General features: G+C 37.2%; 1 pseudogene; it reads left to right on the top strand.

Annotated features, from left to right (window-relative positions):
* Positions 1-226: 226 nt before the first annotated feature.
* LOC145141177 (putative pentatricopeptide repeat-containing protein At3g23330 pseudogene) lies at positions 227-3411 on the top strand (annotated as a pseudogene).
* Positions 3412-7940: the final 4529 nt, after the last annotated feature.

Here is a 7940-nt window from a genome sequence, read left to right as displayed (position 1 = left end):
ATTAAATATACATTTAGTTTTGATCTTTAACTTTTTGTAAAAAAAACTTGGTAGGAAAAAATGTTTCTATATCAAAGTAAAGTAAATTAATTAAATAAATAAAAAATGAAGTGTTAAAAATGTTACCCTCCCTGCCAAATCAGATTAAACGCTAAAAAAATTTTTTAAAAAAAAATATATATATATATTACCATTCCCCTAATAAGTTGTTTTGAGAAAGCCCAAACATCAACACGTTCACTTGGCGGGGGATTACACGTTCGCGCGGCAGCAGTGCAGCACCCTAAGAACTCAGCAGCTCCAACACCACGTATTTGTGCGCAGTGCAGCGCACTTGGTGCTCTTCCTCGTACCATATTCGATTGCATGGAATTTCCTGAACTCCCACCTCTTAAAATGCATCGTCGCTCACGAAATCCTCTTAAAAATCTCTTCTTTAACGCCTTCACTAAAACCCATTTCATCTCTCTCTTCAATAACTCTCATCAGTCTTGCACAAACAGGTCATCAATTTCTTCCTACTGCACTTCTTTACAACTTACCTCACTAAGACCTAAATCCCATTCACCCATTAAAAAGAAAAACGCTCCTAGAAAGCGGGATAAAGAGAAACTAAGACGGTATTCAGAAAGTCTGCGTGATTGTGCTGCAAATCGGTCTCTGAACGAGGGTAAATCAATACACAAGCAGATTAAGGAAAGTGATATTGAATTGGATTCTCATTTGTGGGTATCGCTGATTAATTTCTACGCCAAGTGTGGGTGTTTGAGTGTCGCACGCCAGGTATTAGATGAAATGCCTCAGAAAGATGTCGTGTCTTGGACAGCTCTTATTAGTGGATTTGTAGGCGAGGGAAGTGGCACTGAAGCCCTCCAGTTGTTTCGTGAGATGCATGAAGAAGGCATTAAGCCGAATGAATTCACATTAGCCACTGTTTTAAAAGCTTGTTGTATGTCTTTAAACGTGTCTTTTGGTAAGCAGCTACACAGTGAGATTGTTAAAGCTGGATTCTTATCAGATGGGCATGTTGGTTCTGCTCTTGTTGATCTTTATGCTAAATGTGGTGAGCTAGAATATGCAGAAAAGGTCTGCCTTTTCTTACCTGAACAAAATCCAGTTTCTTGGAATTCATTACTTAATGGATTTGCTCTAGTGGGTGATGACCAAAGGGCTTTAAACCTATTTTGTAAAATGAAAGAAACTGAAATGAAGTTTAACAAGTATACATTATGCACTATTCTCAAAGGATGCACGATTTCTAAAAATCTAAAAGCAGGAAAACTTGTACATGGTATGGCAATTGTGAGTGGAAGTGAACATGAAGAATATGTAAGTTGTAGCCTAGTTGACATGTACTCTAAATGTGGGAAATCAGATGATGCATTAAAAGTGTTTTCACAGATAAAATCTCCAGATGTTGTAACATGGAGTGCTATCATATCTTGCCTTGAACAACAAGGAAAGGAAGAAAAGGCAACCGAGTTTTTTTCCATGATGATGTCATCAGGAATAAGACCAAATCAGTTTACCTTTACAAGCATTATCACTGCTGCTAAAGAACTAGGTGACTTACAATACTCTCAATCTCTTCATGCTTGTGTTCATAAATACGGTTTTGCAAATGAAACTTTAGTCAACAATGCATTAATCACAATGTACATGAAGAACAAATCTCTTGATGATGGTTTAAGAATCTTTAACACAATGAATCATCAGGATTTAGTTTCATGGAATGCAGTTTTATCAGGATTCCATGACACTGAAAGCTCTCATGGATCAAGAATCTTTAAGGAGATTCTTGTAAATGGCTTTAAACCCAATATTTATACATTTATCAGTGCTCTACGTTCTTGTGTAACAAGTGAATTCGGGAAGCAAGTTCATGGTCATGTTATAAAAGAGAATCTTGATAGTGATTGTTACATTGGAACAGCTTTGATTGACATGTATGTGAAGTCCAAATGCATTCAAGATGCAGAAAAGATTGTTAATAGGATGAATGAAATCGACCTTTTCACTTGGACAACGATAATTTCAGGATGTGCACAAACGAATCAAGGGGAAAAATCGATTCTTTACTTCAATCAAATGAATAAAGATGGTGTGAAACCGAATGAGTTCACTCTTGCTGCATGTTTAAGAGGTTGTTCTGGAATCACAAGTCTCACAAATGGAAAAAAGATTCATTCTTTTGTGATTAAAGATGGTTTTGTTAATGACCCTTTTGTGGGAAGTGCACTTTTAGACATGTATGGCAAATGTGGTTCCATTGATGAAGCTGAAATGATCTTTGAAGAAATGGAATCAAATGATACAGTGTTGTGGAACACAATCATTAATCAATATTCACAACATGGATATGGAGATAAAGCTTTGAAAGTGTTTGAAATAATGTTGACTAAAGGTATATCACCTGATGGGGTTACCTTCATTGGTATACTTTCTGCTTGTAGCCATTTGGGATTAATAAAGAAAGGGAGAGAATATTTTCACTCCATGAGTAAAGATTATGGAATTACTCCAAGTATTGACCATTATGCCCTCATGGTTGATATTCTTGGTAGGGGAGGAAAGTTTAATGAAGTTGAAAGTTTCATTGATGAAATGAAGTTAACTCACAGTAGTTTGATTTTGGAGACTCTTCTTGGAGCTTGTAAAGTTCATGGGAATTTAGAACTTGGTGAAAAAGTTGCAGAAAAGCTTTTTGAAATTGAACCCGAAGTGGATTCTAATTACATTATGTTATCCAATATTTATGCATCCAAAGGGATGTGGAATGAAGTGGCTAAAATAAGGGCAAAGATGTCAAGTCAAGGGATTAAAAAGGAACCAGGGTGTAGTTGGGTTGACCTTGACCATGGTGGTCAAACCCATGTGTTCTTATCACAAGATGGTTCTCATTTTCAGATACTTGAAATCCATCAAAAGTTGAAAGAATTGGAGGAAAAGCTTTTTTCAATGGGTTACATTCCAAATCTTGATTATGTGCTTCATAATGTTTCAGAGAGAGAAAAACGTGAAATTCTTTCACATCATAGCGAAAGGTTAGCTCTTGGGTTTTCGCTAATTAACAAGAACTCGAATAAAATGGTGAGAATTTTTAAGAATTTGAGAATATGTGGAGATTGTCATGAGTATATGAAGCTTGTTTCAAGAATCATAAATAAGGATATTGTTATACGTGATGCTAAGAGATTTCATTGTTTTAAAGATGGTTTGTGTTCGTGTCAAGATTATTGGTGAACATGATGAATCTTTGTTAATGGGTGTGTGAAGGTGGAATATGTAATACAATCATGTTTTTTGTGGCTTACTAATTCAAGATTTCTTTAGAACAATCTAAGGAAATATTTAGTTTTGGATAATATGAATAGTTTCTATAGGAAATGTCATTTTGTTGTTCATCGGTTATTTGTATGGTGTTGTTAGTTGTATGCATCTCACATGAATCGTACCAATTTGTTCATGTATGTTTTGTTTTGATGATATGTCATTGTGGTCCCACTCGCAATCAAGAAGTTATTCGCTTTATTATCTTATTTAGGTCTCAACCATTTTAAGCCCAAAATGAAAAGATAATAGTTTTTTATTTTAGGCTCAACCTTGACATTTTTAATAAATATTATAAAAAAGAAATTGTGTACATAATGATTTCTTTTACTATATTTTTATGATTTTTTATTATATATATATATATATATATATATATATATATATATATATATATATATATATATATTCTGAAGGGTGAAGAGAGTCATTTCCTCCTAACCCACTCATCTCTCCTCACTCTCTTTCATCTTTTCCCACTTATAACACATAGAAACCTTATATTTCTCAACTCACTCAACCTACTCAATTTTTAATAAAAGTTATACAAAACTAATTTACAAAATATTAAAAACATACAAAACTAATTCACAAATTAATTTAAAAACATAAATTATTTTGATACAAATATTAAAGCAAGAAGTACAAGTACTCAATGCATGGGTTGGTAAATGGTTGAACATGTTCATAAACCTGTCGAGATGACAAACTGCTTGAAAGAATGGAGTCTTGGAGGTATCACGGTAGCTCCCACCCTTTTTGGACATGATACTCCCCCCCCCCCCCAAATGGAATAAAACCATAACTTTTTTTTTGACTAATCACAATTCCACCTGTCTCAAACAAATATGACTTAAACTGTAACACCCGGTTTCAGGTACATAATTAAATTCAAGCAAAGCTTCATATTTTACACTAGGACTCGGTGAGTTGGAGGCCCAACTCGTCGAGTAGGATCGGCTGCGGATCGGGGGGGGGGGGGGTTAAGTGACCTACTCGACGAGTCGGGAGACCGACTCGGCGAGTAGGAGTTGTCTGAGTGAAACCCTAAATTTGAGGGTTTGCACCCTATTTAAACACTTTATGAGGCCTCCACCCCAGCCTCCATCACCTCCAAACCCTGTCCACGAAACCCTAGTCAACTTTTGAGTGTTCTTGAACTATTTTGTGCCATTCTTTGTGATTTGAAGTTGGAAGAAGGAAGGAAAGACTTGGAGATTCAAGAGGAAGTCAGTAGATCCAGTGATTTGGTTGCATTTCCAACTTGTTTGAGGTAAAAAACTCCTACCTTGACTTCTTACTTGTTAGATCTACTCTAGGGCTTGGGTTTTGTCATCTTTGGGGCATTTCTAAGCCATTTTCGGGTTGTAGGGTGTAATGTAGAGAAATGGCTTCAGATCTTGAACCTTGGAGGGTTCTCATGGCATAAAGGTGCCAACTTTATGGCCATGAGAGCCCCATGCATCTTGTAGACCTCATTTTTGGATCTTTTGAGCTTAAAGACCCATGCATGGACGTAAAGTTCGTGACTTTACGTGTTATATCGACCCTAGGAGGTCAGATCTACCCTTTGGATGAGATGAGCTCAACAGAAATCGAGTTTATGGACATGGACTTTGGGGGACTCGGCGAGTCGTTCTTGGGACTCGACGAGTCGGGTATTGATTCCCCAGCCTTTTCTGTTTTTGAGGAATCTGGTTGAGTCTAGAAGGGGACTCAACAAAGAAGGACGTGATTATGGACATGGGAATCATGGGACTCGGCGAGTGTATGAGCAAACTCGGCGAGTCCAAGGCAATCTCCCAACCCATGAAGACAGACTCGACGAGTTATTCATATCACTCGGCGAGTCATAAACTGAACACATTCATATGATGAAGATGAACTCGGCGAGTTCAAGGATAAACTCGGCGAGTTGGTTGAAGATGGTCCCGATATGATGGTTGAAGTAGAACCCGTCGAGCTCTTGCTAGACTCGTCGAGTAGAGTCAGGGGTTGTATCATTTTGATAAGATAGGGAATCGACGAATTGGTGGACCAACTCGGCGAGTCAAGTCAACTGGAGGTTGACTTTGACCAAAGTTGACTTTGACCCGGATTTGAGCTGACCCTTGTAGGGGTTGTGAGTACGAATCGATAACTTAGAAGAGTTGTCGTGTAGGGACTGAGGAGTCGAGGAGAGTCGATCTTCACATCGAGGGCAGTACAGACACTACGCGACATTGAGGTTGATGAACCAAAGAATCGAGTATAAAATGAATCAGAGTTAAAATTGAAGTAAGAATTGGAGATTGAACAACGGATGTAAATATGATCTTGTTTCAGCTCTATTACGCTTTCGAATGTTTATAGAGTACAAAGACAGGTCTGTAAAAACTCTTATCTAACTCTAGTAAATATCCCTATTTATAGGAATCAGAAAGCGTACAAAAAATATACTAAGGCATAGACACTTAAGCTTTGAATAAAAGCGCCTTAGTAAAATAGATTACAAAACATTCGAAGAGTGCAAAATATACTTCGACTAATTACAACATTTTTGACCCTTACAATCTCCCCCTTTGTAATCATAGTCGAACTTCTTAATTTGTAAGAAGTTGGATGGAATACAGCATCACTCTTCGAATTTCCGTGTACCAGGAAATTATCTTCTTTAGCTCTTTCTTATCTCCTTCATTGTTCTTCTTACAATGATTCATACGAACAATTAAGTTTGTATATTGAGACGTTGAATATCTCTCCACTTAGCATGCCTGGAATAAGAAACATTTTGCTTTTCCAGCCTTGTCCTTTCCTGCGAAGACTAACCCAAAAGGCTTCAAGCAGATTTCACCATCAGCATACTTTTTCAATTCTGCTTGAGTCTTCGTAGGTGCCATTGGAGCTTTTATTTCCATACCTTTAGCTGTAGCTAACTCCACATCAGTTAGAGCCAAGCACTCATAATAATTTTCGATGAAAATCTTGATGTGAGCAACCCCAAGCTTAAATTTATCAGGTTCAGTGTTTTGAAGATATGAAATAGATTTGTCTTTCAGAATCAATGCAACTTGTATAAGATCATACAAGTTCATTAATGGAAAATCTGCAATTGTAAATTCGCAAATACTTCCATTTGCCCTGGCCACCACGTACTTGATATTTTGGACTGTGTTTTCGAACACCACATCCTTTTTCATACTGATAACTTTCTTGATCTTCACCAAAGACCAAAATTCCTCAGGGGCTTTTGCAAGAACAGCATGAAATCTAATTTTCATGTGAGTACCATCATCCTTTTCTTTGAAATTTCCTTCTTCTTTAAATTGTGGCATGATGAACATCATCTCATTCATTGGAAAGTCAAGCTGACTTGTATCAGTATTCGTAACCATGTAACTCTGCTTTGGTTTCTTCTCAAACGAATACATATGATTATATGCAACCTTGGCTCAATTGTTTCGTAATTGTAGTGTTTGGACGGATCACCTTTGTCCATACCCTTAGGATCACTCGCACGTTGAGTCATTATGCTTTGAATCAACCTTAGCCTTTCAATTTCAGCTTCTGCTTTAGCTTTCTTTTCTTCTTTCGACTTTTCCACAACTATCGTTTTCCCTTTATCTTTCAAAGCTGAATCATCTATTACTTGTTTTGTTTTTGAACCACTCCCACTAGTATCAACAGATTTACCAATCACAATTCCTTTCGAAATTGGTCTTGTAATTGGCATAGTTGTTACAACTGTTGATGTAACTGGCCCAGGAGATGCTACGATTGGCTTTGTTGTTGGGATCTTCGAAGAAAACACCTTTCCCACAACCTTCGCATCTTCACCACCAGCCTTTGTATTTTCAATTTTTCTTTCTCCCCCTTGCACCCCTGTGAAAACAGGTGGGGCATCTGTTGTTGGTAGAAGGCTTGAAATACGAGAAAGAGGGGCCAGTTGCTTGTGGAGAATAGCTTCGAATTGTGTGAACTTCTGGGATAGAAATTTTGGAGTAATCAGAGAAGACGAAACTGGCTTGACAGATAGATCTTTTAACTCCTTCAGTAACGTAATCACTTCCACAAAGTTTTTACTGTCCATTGTAGAAAGTTGAGTAAGTTGAGGACTCAAACTTTCGTACAACTTGACAAATTTCATGACAGCATCACAAATTATGTCAATCTTCTGAGTCAGAGACGCATAATCCTGTTGGACACTAGCAATCTCTTTTTTCATGTCTTCGCGAAGTTCACGAATCTGCAAATTAACATCCTCCCTAACTTTCTTAACTTCCTGAACATAGAGAACATGTCTTTCCTTGGCAACTGTCTTCAATTCTTTCAAGTCTCCTGCAAACTTCGAATTTTGAGAATTTATGCGTAGCTCATTGTTTGGATCAATATGATCAACCTTCTCCAAAATTCTCGACTCCGAGTCTCTAACCATCCCAGAGACTTTACTCACTATCTTGGCTTCGAACATTTACAACATTGTATCAACTTCCAAACTCGAAACCGATGAACCACCCCCCAGATCAGCTTGAGATTGAATTATGGAATTCAATTTTTTATTCAAAATTTTAAACTGCTTCATCGTCATCAGCATATGATCTGGAAAATCTTCTTCTTCGTCATCAAATTCT

The sequence above is a fragment of the Lactuca virosa genome, chromosome 9 (genome assembly GCF_052849685.1).
Source record: "Lactuca virosa cultivar CGN04683 chromosome 9, Lactuca_virosa_CGN04683_v6, whole genome shotgun sequence".
NCBI lineage: Eukaryota > Viridiplantae > Streptophyta > Magnoliopsida > Asterales > Asteraceae > Lactuca > Lactuca virosa.
The sequence above is the reverse complement of the archived record's forward strand: the minus strand, read 5'-3'. Positions and strand labels throughout refer to the sequence as shown.